Source organism: Lissotriton helveticus, chromosome 1_1 (genome assembly GCF_964261635.1).
Source record: "Lissotriton helveticus chromosome 1_1, aLisHel1.1, whole genome shotgun sequence".
Taxonomy (NCBI): Eukaryota; Metazoa; Chordata; class Amphibia; order Caudata; family Salamandridae; genus Lissotriton; species Lissotriton helveticus.
In genome coordinates, this window is record NC_136057.1 from 919709813 (window position 1) to 919733402 (window position 23590).

Sequence of the window (23590 nt, forward strand, 5' to 3'; positions counted from 1 at the left end):
TGGGCTACAATGTCTTCCGGTGCTAGGGCTTGGGGACACGACAGTTGGGACACCATATCTACATAGTCCTCGGTCCGCATTTCCTGATCCAGGGTTTCACTTGCCTCTTGCTGGGGATGGCGTGACAGGAAATCCGCCGGGTTCTTAGCTCCTGGTCTATAGACCAGATCCATTTGGTAATGTTGAACCTGGATGGCCCATCTCTCGATCCTCGGCGGTGGATGTGGGGCCGTACCTTTGAATAGAGGCACTAGTGGCTGATGGTCTGTGACCATCCTGAAAGGTTGCCCCGTGATGTATAAGTGGAAATGATTGCAGGCCCACTTCACAGCCAATGCCTCTCTCTCAATCTGTGAGTATCTGGACTCCGTTGCGGTGAGCGCCTTGCTTGCAAACGCCAATGGTACCCATATTCCAGGTTCCGCTTCCTGCGTCAACAATGCCCCTAGCCCAACCGGACTTGCATCTACTAGTATTTCCGTTTGACGCGCCGTGTCAAAATAAGCCATCGTCGTGCTGTCCAGCAGCGCTGCTTTTATCTTGTCAAAGGCCTCTTCTTCTGTCCGGGACCACCTCCATGGGTTCTCCTTTTTGGTTAAGTTCCTCAGTGGTTCAGCTATGGTGGCGAGCTGTGGGATGAACCGGGCACAATATTGTTCCATCCCCATAAAGCTTCTCACCTCCGATGCCGTGGTCGGGGCTGGAGCATTCTTGATGGCAGTTGACTTCCGTGGATCCACTTTGACTCCCTCGGGTCCGAACACGTATCCAAAGAATTCTATGGATTGTTTGAAAAACTGACACTTTTCTTTGTGCAGCGTGACCCCAAACTCTGCCAACCTCCTAAGTGTGGCCTTCAGCCTTTTGTGATGTTCCTCGCTGGTTTTGGCATGGATGAGTATGTCATTGCTGACATTTAACACTCCACTCAGTCCTGACAGAATCTCCTTGATTGTGTTCTGAAAGATTTCAGCCGCCGACGTGATGCCAAAATTGAGCCTCTTGTACCTCCGTAGGTCTAGATGCGTGGAGAACGTCGTGATGTACCGACTCTCCTCTGCCAACTTCAATTGATGATATCCGGCATTTAAGTCCAACTTGGAGAACCATTGCGCCCCATTTAAGTCCGTTAGTATGTCATCCACCGTGGGAGTGAGATGCCTCTCCCTTTTAATCGCTTTGTTAGGCATCCTCATGTCTATGCATATCCGGATTTTTCCAGGTTGCCGAGGCTTCTCGGCAATCACCATTGGTGACACCCACGGTGTCGGTCCCGTCACCTTTTCAATTACCCCTTGTTCTTCTAGTTTCACAAGTTCTTGCTCTACTGCCGTCCGAAGATGAAACGGTACCCTCCGATGTCTTAAGGCGATTGGCTGTATGGCCTTATCTATATGTAGCTTGACTGGTGGCCTCTTGATGGTGCCCAGCCCTTGAAACAGCGACGGGAAGAGTTGAAGGATCTCCTCTGTATGTAGCGCTTTGACTGCATTCGCGAATGCAATTAGCTTGAGGTCTTCCGCGGTGTGACTGCCAACTAGCAGATCCGCTTCTTTGTCAATTACATGAAAAGTCATCGCCTGCTCCTGATCCTCGGCTTTCACCTGCACAGTCATCTTCCCTCTTAAGGGCAACGGCGTCTTACTACCATAGGTGAGGATACGGGCTCTCGACGGTACTAGTTGAGGTGTTGGTCTTAGCGCTTTGTAGTGCTGGATGCCCATGACATTGATCGTAGCTCTGGTGTCTATGACCCCTGTCACCGTCGACCCATCGATCTGGATCTGACACTTCGGTTGTGGCCTGCGCCGCCTTTTGAGCTCACTCACAAATGAGACATAATAGCATTCATCCTCATCATCTGTTGACGAGTCATCCAGCCGGTTCGGGTGACGGGATGGCATCCTGTTCCCTTTTGCCGAGTAACCATCCCGTGTGTCCTCTAGGGCTAGCTGTCGAACTGCTTTGGTTGGTGTCTTCCTCCCCTCTGATCTTTGTCCTCGCGACGTTCCTCTCGCTCCCCCTCTGCATACGCTGGCAAAGTGATTGCTTCCTCCACATTTGTCACAGGTTTTGCCACGTGCCGGACAGCTGTCTCGGTTGTGCTCTTCATACCCACAGGAACCACCCTGCGCACGTCTCTGTGTCCTGGTCGGCCATCGTCCTCTACCCCCGCGGTTAGTGCTCCGTACTGCATCAACCCTCTCCGTCTTGACCGTCACCTCAGTGTTTGTTGATGGGTTGATGGCCGATTCCATCGCTGCGGCTCACGCATCTGATAATTCATGTGACCGGGCTAACATTAATATCTCATCCAGCGTAATGCGGGGTTGCCTCAAGATCTGTGTCCTTAGGTGCTTGTTCTTGCACCCCTGTATCAATTGCGCTGTTACCTCTTTCTCTTGATCATCATCCGGGCATGTGCTTATGAGCTCCCTCAGCCGGGTGTGAAACGCATCCATAGTCTCCCCTTCCCTTTGCCGGGATTGTCTGAACTTGAACCTTTCGTAATGGGGATTTAGCTGTGGGTCGAAATGTGCATTCAGCGCTTGGACTGCACCATCGTAATCTGTTGCCGCCCCAGTGTTTGGCAGATGTAAGAACAACTTGTAGAGCTCATCGCCACCAAAGTGTAGTAGCAGGGACCTTTTCACCTCATTGTCTTTCTCCCTCGTTGCAGTGAAGTAGTTATTCAGGTGACTTAGCCACACCCCCCAGCGTGGCGCTGCTGTGCCTGGGTCCGCCAACGCACTGAACGGGGGAATTGGATTAATTTGGGCGTGTGGTGACGGATGGATTATTGTGCCTGGTGCCTGTTGCCCTGCCGGTCCAACTCCTTGCGCTGGGGCCGCCGCTTGTTGTGTCCCACCTGCGGTTGCTGCGTCTTGTACCACCGACATGTCTGTGGTGGACTGAGCCGGATCTTCTTTGCCTCGTGTTCAGATGGTGCGTAGCACGTGATCTAGATAACGGCGTACAAGCCACCTCCTTCCGGCACCGTGTGGGTTGATTGCCTTCCTTGATTTGCCACAATCACTAATCCCCAGGTCAATGGCCTTTTCCTTTGCTGCTGCACCACCTAGCTGTGCACTTCTGCTTTCCCCTGTGCCTCAACTAATGTCCCATTCACTTTCGGGAATTTTCTTTTCCTCACTTTTTTTTGTTTTTTTGTTACAGCTGCCAATGCTTGTTTCCCTCTTGCACGGCATACGGGTGCGGCACACTCGTCAGTCCACAGGCGTCGCTTCCTCACTCGCTTGACACCTCGCGCTCACTTGCAGGCAGCACCGCCGTCTCCCGCTCAGATCACGGCCTCCTCACATGTCTCCTCTGCCGGGTTAGGCCTCGGGATTACTGCGCATGCGCGCACATCGGTCCGTGGCAGCCGGGCTTCCACTGCACGCTCAGGCAGCGTTGCTCCACGCCAGTCGACCTTCCAGCACTCCGGTCCCCATGCAGCTCTGCGCACGCTGCTTACCGGAACACCGCACACGAACACCTCTCCTCCGGTGGCACCGCGGCGGACGCCACGCGGTTTCAGGACCACGCCGCTGCAGCCTGGATCGGTCCGCTCCGTCGTCAGGGTTCATGCACCTTCGCACCGCCCTCGTCGCCAGTGTAGGGGAGCAGGGTTGCTACACTGTGGGCCTACCGGTAAGGTGTATGGGGGGGCGGGGTAGTGTAATGACTGACACGCACACACACTGGAGGTTAGGTCGGACCGGAAGCCACGAGCGACCTCCGTCCATTTATTTATAGCCTTCTGGCCACGCCTGGCCAGAAGGTGATACATTGTGTGGTGGTGTTTCCGGGTCTCGGCCGAGACCCGTGAAACACTAGACTGCTACACAACTTAGAAAAATGCACTAAAGTACATTTTTCTAAGTTTTCGCTATTTATCACGTAGTTAGACTTCGCGGTAAATACCGGCCCCAGATTGCGAATTCGCAATTTTAAAATTGTTCATGAATTGCATTTAAGGAATCTCAAATTGAGATTTCTTAAATGCAATTATTCGCAATTTAGCGATTTCTAGAATTGCGATTTTTGCATTTGGGATGATGAATCCCAAATGCAAAAAAAGCGCTCGCAAAGGGCCAGATTCTCAGAATCTGGCCGTTTGCGAGCCGATTTTGGCTTGATGAATCTGGCTGTATGTTCCTTCCTTTCAGCTCTCCTCACTGGAATCACTCTACTACAACGGTCCTCGTGCAGGCGAAGAATGAGGGACGCGTACCATTGTGGTAATTGTTGTTAAAACTCTGAAAGGAACACTGGGAGCTGGATAACCAAACAGGATTGCTTCATTTGTGAGCAAATACTACCAGTAAAGGCACCCTACATTGTGGATCAGAGCTCTTCTTCCCGATTGTTTCTGGTGTGTCTTGTCCCGGGGTAGGGGTTACAACGACCTCCGTTATAATTTTCAGCACAAAACATGGCTTACTTTAGCCTGTCAGTGAAAGTTAGTGTGGATCCAGAACACTGTTGATAGTGGTGTGAAAAATCTTCTCTACCTCTGTGATAGGTCGGTGTCACTTCTTAGGAGAACGACGTGGAGCTGGCACACATTGAGAAAATGCGCGGGAGCTCGGCAGGGTTAAAGAGGCCTGCTTTCCCCTAAAACGGCATCTTACCGACCCGAACTCCTCAGATCGGTGACACACACGTCTTCTGCTTGTGCTTGTTTGTCGCAGCTCTTTCTATTTAGTTCTCGCCTAGGCAGCACTTGCACTGTCTCTTCGAGACATGCTGTATTGAGGTATGGACTTGAAACTCCGCCCACTTTCCGCCCGCCATCGTAATTAGTTCCTGTCACTGTCCTTTGTAAATTGAGGCTTTTCATTGGTCAATAGGCTTAGTAGTCCCTCCTTTAGTACCGCCTTGTCTCATTTTGTAACCTCCCATGAGGACACCTCCTGTTACATGTGTTGTGACATGGTAAGGTTGAATTGCAGTCTCCATGCACTATTTTCTTAAACAACTGTCTCTGCCTGCCTTTGCAGGCAGGACAAACTCCCCTGCAATAATTTTTTTTTCTAAAAACCACAATGTGAGGGGTCATTGTGTAAGTAAAACATTTTTTATCTTTAACATGGAGCCCTCACGCCTTTCTCTTGTTGTGCATTCGGCAACCAAACATATTTTTATATATTTAAATTATTTGCAGACCTTTGCAAAATCACCCACTTTTAGATTAACACCTCGGGCAAGCACTGTTGCCCGCTTTCACTGTAACACTAGTGCGCACCATCATCAATGGCGCACGCCGCCAGCTTTTATCTCAATAAGGGTGCGCACTTTTACCAATGGCGCCCGCTTTCATTGTAACACTAGTGCGCACCATCACCAATGGCGCCCGTCACTCGCTTTTATCTCAATATGGCCACACACTGTCAACAATGGTGCCCGTTTTCACTGTAACACTAGTGCCCACCATCACCAATGGTGCCGGCCACCCGCTTTTATCTCAATACGGGCGTGCACTGTCACCAATGGCACCCGCTTTCACTGTAACTCTAGTGCCCACCGTCACCGTTGGTGCCTGCCGCCCGCTTTTATCTCAATATGGTCGCCCACTGTCACCAATGGCGCCCGCTTTCACTGTAACACTAGTGTGCACCATCACCAATGGCGCTCATCACCTGCCTTTATCTCAATACGGGCACACACCGTCACCAATGGTGCCTGCTTTCACTGTAACACTAGTGCGCACCATCACCAATGGTGCCAGTCATCCGCTTTTATCTCAATATGGGAACACACCGTCACCAATGGCGTTCGCTTTCACTGTAACACTAGCACCATCACCAATGGCGCCCATTAACCGCTTTTATCTCAATATGGGTGCACACCGCCACCCATGGCGTCCGCTTTCACAGTAAAACTAGAGCGCACCATCACCAATGGCGCCCGTCACCCGCTTTTATCTCAATATGGGCGCGCACCGTCACCAATGGCGCCCGCTTTCACTGTAAAACTAGAGCGCACCATCACCAATGGCGCCCGTCACCCGCTTTTATCTCAATATGGGCGCGCACCGTCACCAATGGCGCCCGCTTTCACTGTAATACTAGTGCGCACCATCACCAATGGCGCCGGTCAGCCGCTTTTATCTCAATATGGGCGCGCACCCTCACCAATGGCGCCCGCTTTCACTGTAACATTAGTGTGCACCATCACCAATGGCGCCCATCACCCGCTTTTATCTCAATATGGGCGCACACTGTCACCAATGGTGCTCGCTTTCACTGTAACACTAGTGCGCACCATCACCAAAGGCGCCCATCACCCGCTTTTATCTCAATATGGGCGTGCACCGTCACCAATGGTGCTTGCTTTCACTGTAACACTATTGCGCACCATCACCAATGGCGCCCGATCCCCGCTTTTATCTCAATATGGCGTGCACTGTCACCAATGGCGCCCTCTTTCACTGTAACACTAGTGCGCACCATCACCAATGGCGCCCATCACCCGCTTTTATCTCAATATGGGCGCGCACCATCACCAATGGTGCTCACTTTCACTGTAACACTAATGCGCACCATCACCAATGGCGCCCCTTACCCGCTTTTATCTCAATATGGGCACGCATTGTCACCAATTGCACCAGCTTTCACTGTAAAACTAGTGCGCACCATCACCAATGGCACCCGTCACCCGCTTTTATCTCAATATGGGCGCGCACCGTCACCAATGGTGCTCGCTTTCACTGTAACACTAATGCGCACCATCATCAATGGCACCCGTTACCCGCTTTGATCTCAATATGGGCACGCATTGTCACCAATTGCGCCTGCTTTCACTGTAAAACTAGTGCGCACCATCACCAATGGTGCCCGTCACCCGCTTTTATCTCAATATGGGCGTGCACCGTCAGCAGTGGCGCCCGCCTTCACTGTAACATCCGCTGATAAGAGAGTTTTGGGGCGTGGCCAATGTAATTAGGGGCTTGGCTTAAAATGCCTAAGCAAAAAATCTGTGCTTAGCATAGTGTGCCGCCAAACTTGTATTTTGCTGTTTCTGTCATTGCATTAAGATATATGATACAACAAGTAACATCATACCTACAAGTCAGGACTATTAGCTTTGTCAATGGTTGTTAGTTGCAAAAGATAAATAAGCAGCAACTGTGGCTTGTATATAATATTGAGCAAGCTTCCACTTAAAGCCCTGGTGACACCACGACAATGTTGCTGCTCCTGAGTTTCAAAAAGAGAAGGGAAATCCAGAGAGAAAATGACTCTTTAAAGGATTTCCCTTCCCCTATAACGCTCACCTGGCATGACGTAACTTCTCCACTAGTGAGAAGTGAGCAGCACACACGTGTGAGAAGTGAGCAGCACACACTAGTGAGAAGTGAGCAGTGTCAGCAGCGCAGATGATGTGCCGGATGTCTTGAAACTGGTCTCTATTGGGCTGTTTTGTGCCCTGGTACTTTTTTCCGGACTGCAGTGACAGCAGCCTGATGTCACTGCGGTCCAGGAAAAAAGTCGGACCGTATGTGCTAGGGCACAAAACAGAGCCCGATAGAGACCCATTTTGAGCCCCCCTTTAAAAAACTGTCGGTGCTCAGACCCAGTGAGACCCGGCCCAATTAAAGCCCTGCCAATGGTAGAGGGGGTCGGGGATCCCGTCTAGTAACTGTCCTCGAATGTTCCCACTGAAGCTTCATTCACCACCTTAGGGAGATTTACCTGCCTCATGCCGATACATTTACTGCAAGGGACATTCACTAAAATCGCAAAAATGCACACGTCTGCGAAAAAAGAGAAATCAAAATTCGCAATCCACAGATATTACAATAATTTTTTTCCTCTTTTTAGTACCAAAAACTGCAGCCACTCCCTTTATTCATTGCTCAGAAATTCATGTGATTGCAACAGTTCTGCTATGAGCACAGTTTCTGCTTCCAGTTTAAAGAAATGTTTTCCTTTGTATTTATCATGACTCGTGTTCTTTTTTAAATTTAGAGCATAATCTTTTCATCTGAACAGGCGCACATTGTCAGAACAAACTTCCGTAAAACGGGAGATAAAAACACTCAACATCTAGCAACGCACAGTGCTGTCTCTACACTGCCCATATCTCCAGGGTTTCCTGGCACATTCACATAAAGGTCCCTTTCTGTAACGTTATCCTCAAAGAATCTTTACAAATTTAGCAAGGCGCTTTCTCCAGACATTTAACCCAGAGAGTGGATTCACCACTAGACATTTCATTTATATGTTTCAAAGCAGAGCTAATCGCTGTTATATAAAACTGAAAGACCTTTTACAAAAATAGTACAGAGTTTGGGATAGCAGACTGTGATAATGGGCGTTCTTCAATTGTCTCTGGAAAGGAAAAGTTTCAGGAGGGACTTGCTAAATTAAACAAAACACTCCCTGCCTCTTTCTGCTCCCGCTTTCCGACAGGCACAGGAGGAACTCGTCTGGGGAAGGGAAGGGTCATTGGGGCAAAAGAGCAAGCAGCTCCAGAAGAAATTGACATGTGCACACTTGGCTGAGCAGATTACGACTCTTACTGCTTGCAGTAACAGTATTTAAACAGCAGATTATATCAAATGGAAGCCATCATAAACACACAGAAATGCAACCAGCAAGAACAGAAACCCTCCTCAGAGCCAGATGTACTTCCTTCAGGGCTGAGCCTCAATCCGGTTTTCTTGGTATAAACGCCCCCCCCCATTTAGTGTCTATTTTTTTAACTGCATCTCTGCCATCCTTTTGGCTTTCTCATGCTGTTGGCCTGTTTTTAGGTTTCACCTACATGGAGCTTGCGCCTCCAAAATCTCTTGTAAAAAAAATAGAGCATTTGCAGTGCAATAGGTCTCGTGTTTGCTTCTCGTAAGCAACGACTATAAGTTCAAAGTGCGTTTTTCTACTCACTATTTGCAGGTTTTCAAAACTCATGAATAACGGACATTGTCATTTACAATTCCAATAACTAGGGTGACCAGTCGTCCCTGTTTTGCCAGGACGGTCCCTGTTTTTAACTAGATGTCCCAGCAAATTTCAAGAAATTTAGCTCATGTCCCCGTTTTTAGAGAGGGTCGACTGAAAACGGTGGGAGGTGTTTTTTATGTTTTACAAAGCAGGGATAGTTAGCAGTTGTTTCAAGAAGGCTATTTAAGCAACAGGCAAGCTACTGGGCTTAAAAATTGCATTTTATGTATGTTCTTACTGCCTGTTCTGTAATTCTGTGCTGAGGAGCGCGCTCATCGTTTGAAGTAAAACTGTAGTCCTTCTTCTTCTTCTTCTTCTTCTTTTTAGCTTTAAAATTCTGGTCACCCTACAATAGCTCAACCTCTCGCACATGCAAGACCTATTGCATTGCAAGAGCTTGTTTTTTTAAGGAGGGAAGGCATCCGATAGGCGCATTACCCTTTGCTGTGTGGAAATAAAGGCTGTAAATTCCCACCCCTCTTAAGAGACAATTGATTGCGGCCCCAGACCCATAATTAAAAGGTGCTGTTGCCGGCGGCTGTAGAGAAGAGAGCTAGTTATCCAAGTGTGTTCTCTTATTGATACAGTGTCATGCTGAGTGCAGGTGTGTTCTGCTTCCTCTAAATGCCATAATACATTCAGTGGCATATATTGTCTCAAATTCAGGAAAAGAGGAGCGTAGCCCACCTGTACACAAATCCCTGCCCCAGCTTCTGTGGAAAGCAGCTTTACACTTGAAACTAGCTTACTTTACTCATGAGGCATTGAAGTAACGGCAAGCTATATGTAAAGGACACAAATATCACTAAAGGGTGCCTTGGTGCTGAAAATAGAGCTACATTCCAAACAGAAACAAAACCTTACAAAGAGAATGAAAAACAAACCCACAGATTTTTAGGCCTTTGAGGAAGGGAATACGCACATTAGAATGCGTAAAGAAAGACATTGACCATTCCTCAGCTTGTTCTGAAGACCCACCAGAACCAAAAATATTCCAATGATCTTTTTCTATCCTACAACAGATTGTCTTTTTTCTCATTGTGAGTTTTCAATATTTTGTATATTTTTGTTTCTTTTGAACTTTTATTTATTTCAGAGTTATATTGGCCAATTTCATCAAGGTTTGCATAACGCTGATTACAATAAAAGATAAGATTAGAAAAACAAGTGCATTTACATTTAGACTTGCAATATCTTCCTCTCTATGAGTAAGAACTTTAGGACAAACGAAGACCAAACAAAGGTGTTGAAGGAAAGCTTTGTTGTCTCAACAAAAAATTAGGGCATAAGTTCTGCAGGAGAATGAGGAGAAAAACCCTGGTAGAAGAATAAAGAGAACAGAATTACGAAGATGGAGGCAAACCTCAGTAACATAAAAAGGAGAAAAAGGTTCAAGGGATAAAGACAGTGGATAGAAAGATTAATCTTTAACACAAGCCTAAAGAACAGGAATCCACAGGCAGCAGTTCTACAACAGATGGAAAAGTGTAATCATGTTCCTTTCCATGGATCGTCACCCATCCAGAGAATTCATGAACAGAATGTTCATTACTTTATGGGTTTCCCCATGAATAATTAACGAGGTCACCCACAGGTGGCCTAAAGTATCAAACCAGAAAAAGAGACAACTGCAGATAAATATATACATACATACATACATATAGTATATATATATATATATATATATATATATATACTATATATACTATAACTTTATAGTTAGGATCTGGTTTCCGTAGGAAAATAGTTTTTTGTTTTGCCAATACCTTTGGCAGCGTTTGACAAAACTTCCTGAAATTGTTCAAAAGTAACACTACACTCAGTTCAGCTGTTGTTTAGAAAGTTTCAGGGTGATTCACGAAACCGGGGCCGAGAAAAAGTGGTGGTCCAAAAACCCTTTTTCCCCGTACAGTTTCCCATAGGGATTTTGAACATGACTACAGCCCGAACCAATGGATGGAATGACATCAAGTTTGGTAGAAAATTAGATCTTGGTCCAAAACGAGCCCTTTTTGTTATTTGATGTAAATCCGTTCAGTAGTTTTTGAGATATTAAAGGAAAACCAAATTTTTATATCTGGGGGCACAAACCCTTTGTGGATCAAAGAGACCTCATGCAGAGATCTGATAGGCTGCCAACACTTCAACTAGAAATTGTTGGCAGACATTTTGGTACTCTGACTTAGCCGGGGCGCCCAAAAACAGTAAAAAATATAGGAAAAGTGGCAGATAGGAATACTCTGACCCCTAGGCCTGGACGTGGAGTCCCCAGGGACACCGCCAGGGCAAAAAAGTATTCTTTTTCAAATTTGCTGCAAAATGGCGTGTGGATTTGCGAGCTCGGGCAAAATTGGAAAAAAAAAAAAACAGTCTACTGCACTTGTTTGTACTTCAACCTCCGGTGGGCCAGATCCTGGGGGCATTGACAGTTATAATATGTGGGGAGGGGGGCACACAGGCCCGGAGACCACCCCCCCCCCCAGGACTTAATATATTTGAGTGGGGGGGCACATGAACTCCCTCCTAAAGCTCTTAAAAACCCTAGGGACAACCACCTCCCCGGGGCTTAATTAATATATTTGAGGGGGTCCAGACGGACCCCTCTCCTAAGGCCCTTAAGAACCCCAGGGATCGCCAGCTCCCTGGGGCTCAATAGTTAATTGGAGTGGGGCCACCTTCCTTGGCCCTGTAGGTCCCCGCTGACCAACACCTCCCCAGCACAAGAAATACAAAATAAAGGGCGAGGGGGGCGGTGCGGTCCCAGTCTCGGAACTATTCAACCACGGGGACCACCACCTACCCAGGGCAGGCTCTGCAAATTAAAAGGACTGGGGCAGCGCGCCCCTCTCCTGGAGCTATTAATGACCCTGGGGACCACCAACCTCCAGGGCCGGCTTCCTATTTCCTGGGTTGCCCACCCTCGGGACATAGTAGTTTACTGTTGCTTGGTGGAAGCTTTGACAGCTCCTGCCAAAAAAGAGCAAACAGTAAGTCCACTCCCCGCGGGCAGGAGCAGGAAAACTGCTCCCACTCACTGAAGCGGACTTTTCATCTGTTTTTCTGCTGTCAAGCAGGCAGGAAAACAGATAAAATAAGTGCTCCCACATGCAATGAGCAGCATTTTGTCTTCTCCCTGTTTGCAGGAGCAATGCCGGCAACCACTGGAGATGGGGAGCTGGCAGGAAACGCAGGGGCATTGAGGCTCCCCCGCTGTGCCCAACGCTGCACACTGGTTGGGCTCCAGGGCAACCAACATCAAGACTTTGGGCCTCAGGTGATGAGGTCCCTGGGGCCAAAATTGGCCCGGGAAGGGGGGCTGGAACTGTCCTGGTGAGAACAGAGTCCATGGTCTCCATTTAAATTACTATGAATATGCAAATGTACAAATCACCTGGAACCTTTGTCTGTGTGGCCCCGTCCTATACACCTTAAAAGTATGCAAAAGTCAATAAGCCTTTTGCCACTATGATGGACAGTTTAACAAAAGGCCCCCAGCACATTTCACACTGATTTTAGTGACGCCTTGTTGATGCCAAAGAATAAGAGGACATCTCCACCAAACAAAGAAGCACTTACCTCACATAGTTAAGAGGAAGGACCCTTGTTTGGTGGAGATTTACCGATTTGTACTCATGTTGTCTTCTCTACAGGAGGATTCATGTTATCAAAGATTTCTGGATGAAGACTCAGTGGAACAAATATATTGCCGAAACAAACGCAAGGTCACTGGACACACTTCCTCGTGGTCCATTAGGCAGCTGTAGAGTAGAATATGCACTAGACATTTATCCAACAAGGTAGTACTTACTAATTAACCACTCAAGGCTCATTCAGCCACTCGCACACCCACTCAACGACCTACACAGCCACTCACACACCACTCTCAAAGGTTACAGTTAGGAAATAAAATGTAAAAATAACTTTGAAATTCACTAAAAAAACAAAAGGTTACAGGGACGTCATAGTTAGGAAATAACGTTAAAAGAAATTCACTGACAAAAAAAACAAAGATTTCAGAACGTTCTAGATAGGAAATAACGTTTAAAAGAGTAGAAATTTACTGAAAAACCCCACAAATTACAAGGACGTATTAGTTATGAAATAACATTAAAAACTGTTGAAATTCAATGAAAAAAAACAAAGGTTGCAGGGACGTTATAGTTAGGCTCAGATGTTACACCCACAAAACCACCAAAATTCAGCCTCTATAGTTACCTGAATTAACCATAATTTACGCCCTTGCAATGCACTACTTGTGACCTCAAATACTACATCATTCATGACATGTCAGTGACATCACTGATGACATCTCAAATTGAATTATTTTTGCATTTAGCCATTTTTTTCATTTAGATTGATGAAGGCACCTTTCAGCTTCCCCAACAATAAAGTTCAGCAAAAACCACAAAACGCATTCATAAAGCCAAAAGGCTTGCAGCCAACACTAGACCAATTGGCGTTCTCAATAATGTTACAATAGCTTGCATAGTTACAATTCCAATGGACATATTGATAAAAAGAATAATATTAAACAAAGTAGTTCCACCTGGTCTCTTCATATATTTCTTCTGATCCTGGATGGGAGTCTAAAAAGGATATGAAGGAACAACCTATCTAAACAAACTCAAAAGGGAAGGAGCTGAAAACTGACTGCTTACTCATTTTCTAAGAACGGCTGGATTTAGAGTAGGAAACGTCACTTTAAATGTCATTTTTAGGCAACAGGATCTTTGGAGAATGGAATTATTGCATCAGACCCATGTTATTTGATAAGGTCACTGACTATCACTGTAAACAGTTTTGGGTTTTACCTATCATGGTAATTATGTTAAAGAAGAAATCTCTCATTGAAAAATTACTCTCTGGTATACTGATGGAACTCTTGACAATTTGTGTGATTTGATTTTAAATTTGAGGGTGATGTGTGACAGAATATTTAGTGTGTATCACTAGTTAGAATTCTAATATTATGGTCACTCATAAGACTAGCTCCATCTAGCAGTAATATGTACAGTACTGGTAGTACTAGTAGTTCCATTACTAATGATACTATGAGTAGGTACAGCGATAGTTGAGTAGTAATTTGTGGCCTAGCGCAACTACTGGAAGTCGTACCCTAGTAACGCTAGTGGTAGTGTTTGAAGTAGCAGTGGCACTTTTAGCATTAGCAGTACTCCACCTTGCAACAATAATAGTCTAGATGCTATTTGAAGCAGTAATGTACAAATACAGTAGTAGAAATAACAGTAGTTGTATTAGTATTCCTGCTAGTTGTAATCATGCCAATTACAGTACTCGTGGTAATATGTCAGTAGCAGTGATGCGTGTAACTTTAGGGCTAATAATGTTAGAAGTAGTAGTAATAATATATTTAATATTAGGTATTCTAATAAGTGCTACTTGAAAAATATTATTAGATGTTAAAGTATTAAAATCACTGCTAACGTAAGTAGTAGCAATGCTAGTAGTATAGGAGAGGTATAAATGGGTCTAGTCGAAGGGGTGGTATAAGAAGTAAATACTGCAATCACTGGGGTCCTCGGGTAAAAACATGAGACAGTGGAATTTTCATGTTCACTTTTCTCTCTGTGGCACATGTATCCTTCCACCTCAGCCTCTACCGTAAAACCCCATGACCATCAGATCATCACTCACTGCACTGGAAGGATGAGACCACTTTCCACCAGTCCAACAAAGGGCGAAGCAGGGAGCGGTGGGATGCAAAGAATATTGGGGGAGAGGATGTGGCCTTACGGCTAGGGCGGTCGACCTCGAAGCAGAGGAACCGGGTTCAAGTTTCAGCAGGGACCCTCAACATCCTGTGATTCAGGGCAAATCACTCAATCTCCCCGTGCCTAACAAAAAAATGAATGTATCCATCTGTAACGTAACTGGTGCTCATGCAAAGTGCTCTGATACCTTCGGGTCTAGTTTGCGCTATATAAAATCCCCCCACCCCCAAATAATATTCTAGCCATGTTGCTCACCAGGAATTGCGAAAATAGGCCTGACGCAAGATCCAACTCATGTTAGTGGCTGTGGCCTGCTTGTCAAGTCTAGTTTGTAAAGCTGTGCGCCCTGCAGGTTAAGCAGAGCGGTGCCCTATTTACTTCAGCCCTTCGTCCACCGTCAACATCAAGCGTCTGATGAACAACGAATCCAGGGATGAGGGCAAACACACCATCAGAGCATTCCTTATGCAGCCAGTTGGACGCGGCAGGCATTTTTTGAAAATTGTTCCTGACCCCCCGGAGAATCAAAAGGAGCAAACATATTCATGCTGACAGCCAAATGGTGCAAACCACAGTGCAGATGTAGGAGAAACGCTAATAAACTACCAGCCTTTTCAGCAAAGCAATGCTCCTTTTTGTTCTCTCCTTAACTACAGCTGAATTGATGCTTTAAGATTAGCAACAGAGTGATCCATGTTTAAAACTTCTGTACGAAAGTTGATTACGTAGAAATGATATCACTACCGCCTGCCTGGCTTTGCAAAATGTCATCAAATGGTACAATGTATATGCTTTTTACTGACACAACAACAGATTAAATACCAGCACTGGCAAAGGCAGCAGATGTCGAAAGACATTAGACAACATTCTGACTTTCCTAGTGCTTGTTGCTGATGCTAAACAACATCAGAAAAAAAGAAAAAAATGCTTGTGGCCTCTCCTGCTCAGCAGTGAAGAAATAAAAGACCAAATCAATCTCCAGTATGATCCTGTATGTCAGTGCATGCGTCGCCACGCGTGAGCACGTCATCACACAGCAGCCATTTTGGCTTTTTAAAATGTACCATTCTTAGATTGCAGACACCAATTTTAGAGCAGTATATTTTTAGGTTAAGCCTGGGCAGCGCATGCTCTGCTCGGCGAGGCATGCTGTATTCAGGTAGGGACTTGAAGCTCCGCTCTCTCTCCGCCCAGATTTTACATTAGCTTGTCTCACTGTCCACTGTAAACTGTGGCTGTTCATTGGTCAATAGGCTTAGTAGTCCCCAGTGGCGGCTGGTGACATTTGGAAGTGGTGAGGCGTAAATCAATTATATCGCCTTGTAAAGTCCACCGGGTATGAACATTTTGGCAGGGCTTAATTTGGATCCCAGTCCGGCCCAGTATAAAGTAATACATTTGTGACATATACCCCACATAAGCAGCCCAGAAATAACAGATGTAATAAGTAAAAAAAAAATACTACTTGAAAAGTCCAACGCGGCGTGAAAATGTATTTCTTCAGGAAAGAGGACAGAAAAAGAATAAAATTGCTAAGAGACAGATCCGCCTCTGTTAAATTCTGGAGATGGGGCCCATTAAAAGGGGGTTCGGTAATGAAACATGTATGCGTACGCTAAGAGCACTGCCTGACTAACAACCACCTGCAGAAGGGGCTTTCATATCACCATGTACTCCACTGTAGTCCCTTACAATCAACAACAGAAATCACTTATGTCACTAGCACGTTTATGAGTGTCATATTTCTAACTAAATGAGGTTGATCTCAGAATTTATTAAAGGAGAACAGAGAACCGTGGGGACCAACAAAGCAAGTCAGTGAGTTTAAAGTATACCATTAACACAAGAATATTGAACAACGTGAAATTGAAAAGCATTGTGGGGGTGCAAATGCCCTCCACTAGCCTCTGTTTCCTGTTGACTAATTTCAGTTGTAGCCTTGTCCTCGTTGCATTAAAGAAGTTTACATTTTAATTTAAACAAGCATTAGCGAAGCCGACAGCTCTACTTTAATGTGCACACGCAAGCAGCAATGGGCCCGGTCTGTGTTTGCATACATTAGCACACTTTAAAAAAAACAATCGCGCCCTCCCTGATGCAGGGCCATTATTTTAACGGAGCCGTTATAGAATATGCCATTTTTATATTTCACAGTAAAACCGTTAACGTTGAGTGTCTCATACAGCACAGGAATATGGTGCAGTCCTTTTTCAATGCCTGATGAGGTGTGCTTCAGGTGGCAGTGATAGACACAGAACGGGCTTTTTACTAGATAACAGAAGCGGTTCTCTGCCGATTTCGGCCTTCTTCCATTGACTGGAACACTGCAATGCCCATTTTTTAGAACAGTCAGTTACGGCCAATGATTAAATAAATATGACTTATGTACCCATGCATGCAACAAAGAAATCATGCGGGACCCCACGAAGTGCACATGATCACGCAGAGCAAAGAGATCAGTCAAGTCAGCGGCGCTATACAAATACCCACGGGGAAGACATATTTCGAGTAATTGAACTATGGTGACGTAATCTGATATTTCTGTAACCTACACACTCACAGTCGCTGCCTGGTATGACAGGGATGGAAATGGGGAAGTCGCGGGTGGATGGGCGCAGGGGAGGCAGGAGGGGTTTAATAATTAAAATAAAATTCACTGTTTACACCGCCTCATGTCCTGGCAATCCCGCGTTTTCTTTTCCTGCAGCTCTCCCCTTGAATGCGGAGCCACCCACAGGCAGCCTCCCTTCCCTCCACCAATGCAGCGTTGTGATTGGCGAGGGCAGCGCCCCAGTCGGGCTATTTTCTCTTTGTAGGCTGCAGGTAGCAGCCTACATAGAGAAAATGGGGGAGTGAGCATGACTGCTTTGTTCGGCCCTGGGGCACACCAGACAGTCAGTACCCACAACAGTGGGCTCAGCCACTCCTCCCTGTCCGTGACCAGGACCGCCAACCCGCCTGCCCACAACCAGGCAGTCCAGGGCCTTCTGCTTTCTCGCAGCGCGAGAAGGCAGAAACATAAAATGGTAGTTTTACCATTTAATGTGTCTGCCTTCTCGCGCTGAGAGAAATCAGTGGGGCAACACCCCCACGCCCCTATGCAGGAGCCGCCACTGGTAGTCCCGCTTAATACTGCCTTGTCCCATTTTGTAACCTCCCAGGCGACATACTCTGTTATGTGTGTTGTAACTCGGTAGGCTTTATTTACAGTCTCCAAACACTATTTTCTCAAATAACTTTGTCGGAGAACACGCTCTCGCCTAACGCTTTAAAAAGACATTTATAGCACGGGTGCCAAACACATTTGCAATGCAATAGATCTCGCATTTGCGAGAGTTTAAGCTATTGGCATTGTAAATGACAATGACCTTTATTTATAGGTTTTAAAAACAACACATAAATAAAAGGCATTGTCATTTAAAATGCCAATAGCTCAAACTCTTGTAAATGTGAGACAAATTGCATTGCAAATGCTTGTATAAAAATGGTACGCAAAAGCACATTTAGAGAATGGAGTGGCCCTGTAGGAAATTGCAGCTGCTAGACCAACCTCAAAAAGAAACAAACAAACGGGCCGTTGCAGGTGCAGGGGTGTAACTCAGGAGTACTGGGGTGGGGAAAACAAGTCAAAGCAGCAGCTGAGTGACAATAAGCAGGAAGGAGTGGGGAAGCAGCAGAGCGGAAGGAGACATATAAAATAACAGTTGAGCGGAATGTGGAGGGACAGAGGAGGCAACAACAAGATGGGAGGTGGTAGAGCAACACGGAGAATGCCGGAGCAGTGGGGATGTGTATGGGTGAAGCAGCAAATAGAAGAGAGTGAGGAGAAGAAAGTAAGAAAATACTTGCAGTTAAAGTAAGTGGTGCCTTTAACGTAGCATTGGAAGGCTACAAGTCATCCACTCAAAAGGATGGTAAAGAAGCTAAGTTCTGTGGGAGGAACAAACTCAAGAAGAGACAGGAGGCCATTAAATATAAAGCAAGCAAATGTGACGGACAAGAAAGTCAACCAGTGATAAGCAGTTGGCTAACCCAATGCCCACCATACAAATGGGAACTGTAAACAATACGTCTTTTGACACTACAGCTACGGCTGTCTTTAGGAGTTCTGGTGCTTCCAGAGGAACTGATGTACCGGCTACTTCTTACACAATCAGACTCTGTTTGCCAGCTGCCCTCAGTCTTTGAAAAGAATAATTAGTGACCTGGAAAAATCTGCTGCGAAGCCCTTTGCCAGGCTCAATGTTGAAAACTGACATCCTTTGACATTGCAGTCTGTCACACTCCATAAAACCGTGAAACGGAGAGAGGAAGAATTGCATAAAATTAAGTAGCCATGAAGTTTTAGGATTTTTTATGAAATGAAAATGAATAATAATAATTTGTTCAACAAATTTTGTGCATAGCCTTCATAGAGTATCTACGTGTTTACATCAATTTAGGTGAGATTATTAGAACTGCGATGCACCTGTGTGTCTTCTGAATTAAATGGAGATTTCTTTGCCAGAAACTGGACCCGCATTTTTTACGGTCTAGAAGCTACAACCGTCTCCAGGCCAGACCTAAAAATGCAATGTTCAATGAAGTAAACCATGATCCCTGAGAGGAAAGCCTCTGCCAACAGCATGACCTGGAAATTAAAGAAACCAGTAAGCACAGTGAAGAAAATACAGGGACTTCGAAATAACATTGAAATTGTAGCCAACACTAACGAGAGACAAGGAACGTGTATATATTCCATGGCTTTACTTTAATAATTCATGTATGAAATGCTAGGCCAAGAAAGAGCCTTGTATTATGGATCTACTGAAGTAGATAATGATCTCATGAGATCTGCAGAGGACAGAATGGGCTTGTCATAACATTTTAATGAAAGCTGATTTCAAATTACCAGAGGCCCGCTTACACAAAGATTTCCATGTAGTTGCATTTGAAAATTAGCCTGACAATTTATTTTGCTTAGAAAACAAAAAGGCTGTTACCACTTTGATTCACGAGGGCCGTTCAATTCCCATCACAAAGGAGGAGCCCAGTATGATTGACAAGTCATTATGCAGCATCTGTTGCACTCAGACATCTGCACCTGCCATCTAATGACACATTGAGACTATGTTTTTGCAACACTGTGTGCTTTGAGAAGTGTTGTGGGACTTTGGAGACTCTTTTTTGCATCTTCGCAGACATTAATCAATATTTTTCTGAGACAAACAACCAAGACACATTCATGTGATAATGGGCTATTAAATAGATTAAAAAATACAATTAGGGGAGATTAATTTATTCTCAGTTCCATTGTGTCTTATTTATAAAAATCAATTGATTAACCAAAAAGGATGCAGGATATGTAAGGAGACTAAATGAAGAAGCCAGAATATTGAGTTACCCTGTGGAAGTTAAGATATGAACCCTGAAATAAACACAAAGGGGACAAACTGCATTGATAGTCCCCAACCCATATCGTTCAGAAAAATAAATGGACATTGCTGTTTTTACAGAAGTAGCCGCATTGATATGGATAGAATCCTGTTGCTTATCAAGGAAAATAGAAATTGGTTTTATGTATGTTGGGGGTCTTATCTTTCCTGAAGAAGGCTTTAAACAAACACATAAGCTAAATCTTTGGTATCAATGATAATTAAGAGTGATGACAATTGTCAAGGCAATTCTATAGAACAACTCACCAGCCCAGGGTCAGGGGTACAAGGTCTTAAAGGGGAGAATATTTAGGGTGGGCTAGGTGAGGGGGGTGGAATGGAAAATAAGAGTAAAAAAGTGTTGGATGATATACACAGAAGAGGGAGTGATGAAGTCAGGATGTTCAACTGAATATCCGAGTTATGGATCCATAATGATTTGTTAATTATTTAACACATGATTGAAATCCATTTGCTGATACAGCGGTTTATGAATGAAGGAAAATGAGCAATGATGACTGAGTGCGATTATGCTTGTTATGTTTAAGAAAAAATTAATAAATACAATTGAAAACAATTTTGACAAGGAGACAAAGAGTGACTAGAAGGTCAATAAAGAACCCCTCTCATCCGATAACTGGACCTGGATATAATTAATAAAGACGTTGGATGGTTTGTAGATCACAGCAGAACATGAATAAAAGTATGAACAGGTGATAGTTTGTTGTTAAGCAGGATTCAACAAAGGGATTCAACTGAGGATACACATCAAGAAACGCATCAATCTCAATAAAAGAGGCTATTACGAGCCAAGATAATCTACTTTAAAGGATCGCCCTTTTTGGGAAAAGAATTTCTTCCACACAACAGATGATAGAGCAGTGCCATGGTGGGTCAGTAATCCATTCCACCTTAGGGTAGTGCAGCTCGAGGAAGTAACCTAATGCAAGTTTACGGTGTCCAGACCAGAAGAGGAGTAGGAACAACTCTCTACACTGGCCCCCACAAGATTCCTCTGTAGAGGGTTTATGGGGTCCATCCAGAAATGTTGAAAGCACCAGACAAGGAAAGCCACAGACACCAAAAGACACCGCAAAAGAGGAAATCTGGAGCCCACTAAGAAACGGTGAAGGTGTGGCCCACTGATGCGTGTGAAACAGTAATACCGTGGAAAAATTTTTGAGAGAGAGATAAGAAAGAGAAGGATAACTAGGGGTACGGTTTAGGAGAAGAAGAAGAAGGGGAGAAAAAGGCAGGGTTGAGCTGCCCCTAAACAACCAAACAAGGAGGCTCCCCTTAACCTTTCCGCTACTCACATGAATACCTAGGGTGATACGGTAGAGAGTGGGCGCATTTTGTATATGGGAAGATCGTGTGATCCAGGAGTAGGGAGGCATAGCAGGGCATGAGACAGACACAATGCTCGCTCGACAGTTCCCCTAGACTCGGCTTTCGCTGTGAAGTGGTGACAATCTGCCCCACTCCTGAGACTGAAGAGCGCCCGGCATCTTGCACTGTGGGCCGCGGTTGCGCCGAGCCCTACCCTATGGCGTGCTCTGGGATCAGAGCTCGATTCTCAGTGGAGGTTGTTGTCTTCCATGTTGCACTGGCTGGGAAAGTGGAGCGATCCATGAGGGAGCCCCAGCCCGATTTCAAGACTGAGTTGTGTCTCCCTACACCACCATTTTGATTACTGTCCTTGAATAGTCCAGTGGCATATGCAACACCATGCCCCGGGGTGTGGATTTACCGTGCCACCTCGGCTCCCATGAGGCCCCGCCTATGCGTGCTATAACCCTTCTGAGCCTGACATTCTAAACTACGGGACACAGGGTACCAGGTAGTGGCCACCTGCACTGTCGGGCCTTTGTGAACAACACCAGACCTTCTGCAAGTGAGTGCGCATTTCTACTACTGGATGATCTGATATAGGGGTTTGGGGCCCCACTTTAGCCTCCGATAGAGTGACTCTACCGTAATCTGACACATCTCGAGTCCCTTGGAGGAGCGCTGCTTCCCTGCGGTGATGAGGCCACTGCATGAGCCGGGAAGGGCTGGATGTGCTACCGGAGCCTAGGGGAGTGTCACAACATGGAGTGATTCTTGTGTAACTGCCTGCATTTCAGGAGACTATTTAGGTTAACAGTATCCCTTCTAACCAAAATGTGAATGGTGTGCTTTGTTTGGGACCACTGGCGACCTCAGGGGGGCTGCTCCTCTGCACCACATCTGTGCCGCTATAGCTGCTGCGATCTGTAAGTGCATGCTGCGAGGGCCCCTGGGCTTATCCTTCCTGGGGGGGACGTGATCTCCACTCGCTCTATTTTGAACTGCTGCGGACTCCGTCCTCCCAATTACAGCATGAATATCTAGGCCTCTTCCTCGAGGCGCGGTGGTGGTATTGTCTGACCCCAACATTGATCTGCGGCCTCTCATCAGTCTAGCTTGATGTGCTTTCCCTCTCCTCTCTCTGGATGGACTCACTGGGTGCCACACTTTTTGGGTCCCCTCGACTGCCTCTCTGTGTGGTCTCCTCTGGACCTGCCTTGGCTGTGGACACTTGCTTAGCATGGATTCTTCAGCCTTCCTATGGTATCCATCATCCGCCTGACCTCACAATATTATGCCAAGGGATACATCTTCTAGAGATAGCTCTGTGGTCTCCTTGTGGTCCAAGTTTTCTTCCAGGAACATATCCACCAAAGAAGATCCTTCCTTACAAATGTCTGAAGCCTCTGCGGCTCCACCGATCACTCAGGGCTGCATGGCACTATGGCAAATGACATTAAGCAAGAAATTGGCTCCTTAAAGGCAGATTTCAAAAGCTGTATGCTAGACTTTTATAGGGATATCATGGAGTTGGGCACATGTGTCGATAATCCAGAGCATGCAAGGGACTCTTGCACGGAAGACCAAGATATGATAATGCGCCTGGTCATTGCCCTGGAAGACCAACAGATTGAGATCCAAGCTAAACAAAAAGACTCAGAAAATTACAGCAGCAGAAATAATATTTACATTTGGGGTGCGGAGGGGGAAGACATAATGGCCTGCACGAGGGACCTGCTCCACACTATCTGAGCGGCTGAGGAGGACCAGCAACTGATTCTAGACCGAGCTCATTGCGTCACTGCCATGACAGGCAGACCTAATGCCACCGAAGACCTCTGAACAAGAGTGCACTTTTCCCAAGATCTTGAGAGCAAGGTTGACTCGGTCTTCCAAGGTCATACTCTACAGATCTTTCAAGACCTCTCACCAGTAATGTTTAAAAAACAAAGACTTCAGGCCGATACCAGAAAAATTCCATGAGATAAGCATCAAATACCAGTGGACCCACCCTTTTGGTCTGCTTTTCCGGTTGAATAGCAAACAACGTCATGTACGTTCATTATCTGAAGCCAAGCGCATATTAGGCCTACCGGAGGGATTTCCGGATCAGGGATCCCAACTTGCTCCCTCGGAGGATGGAGATCGATGGTCCCAGACTTGG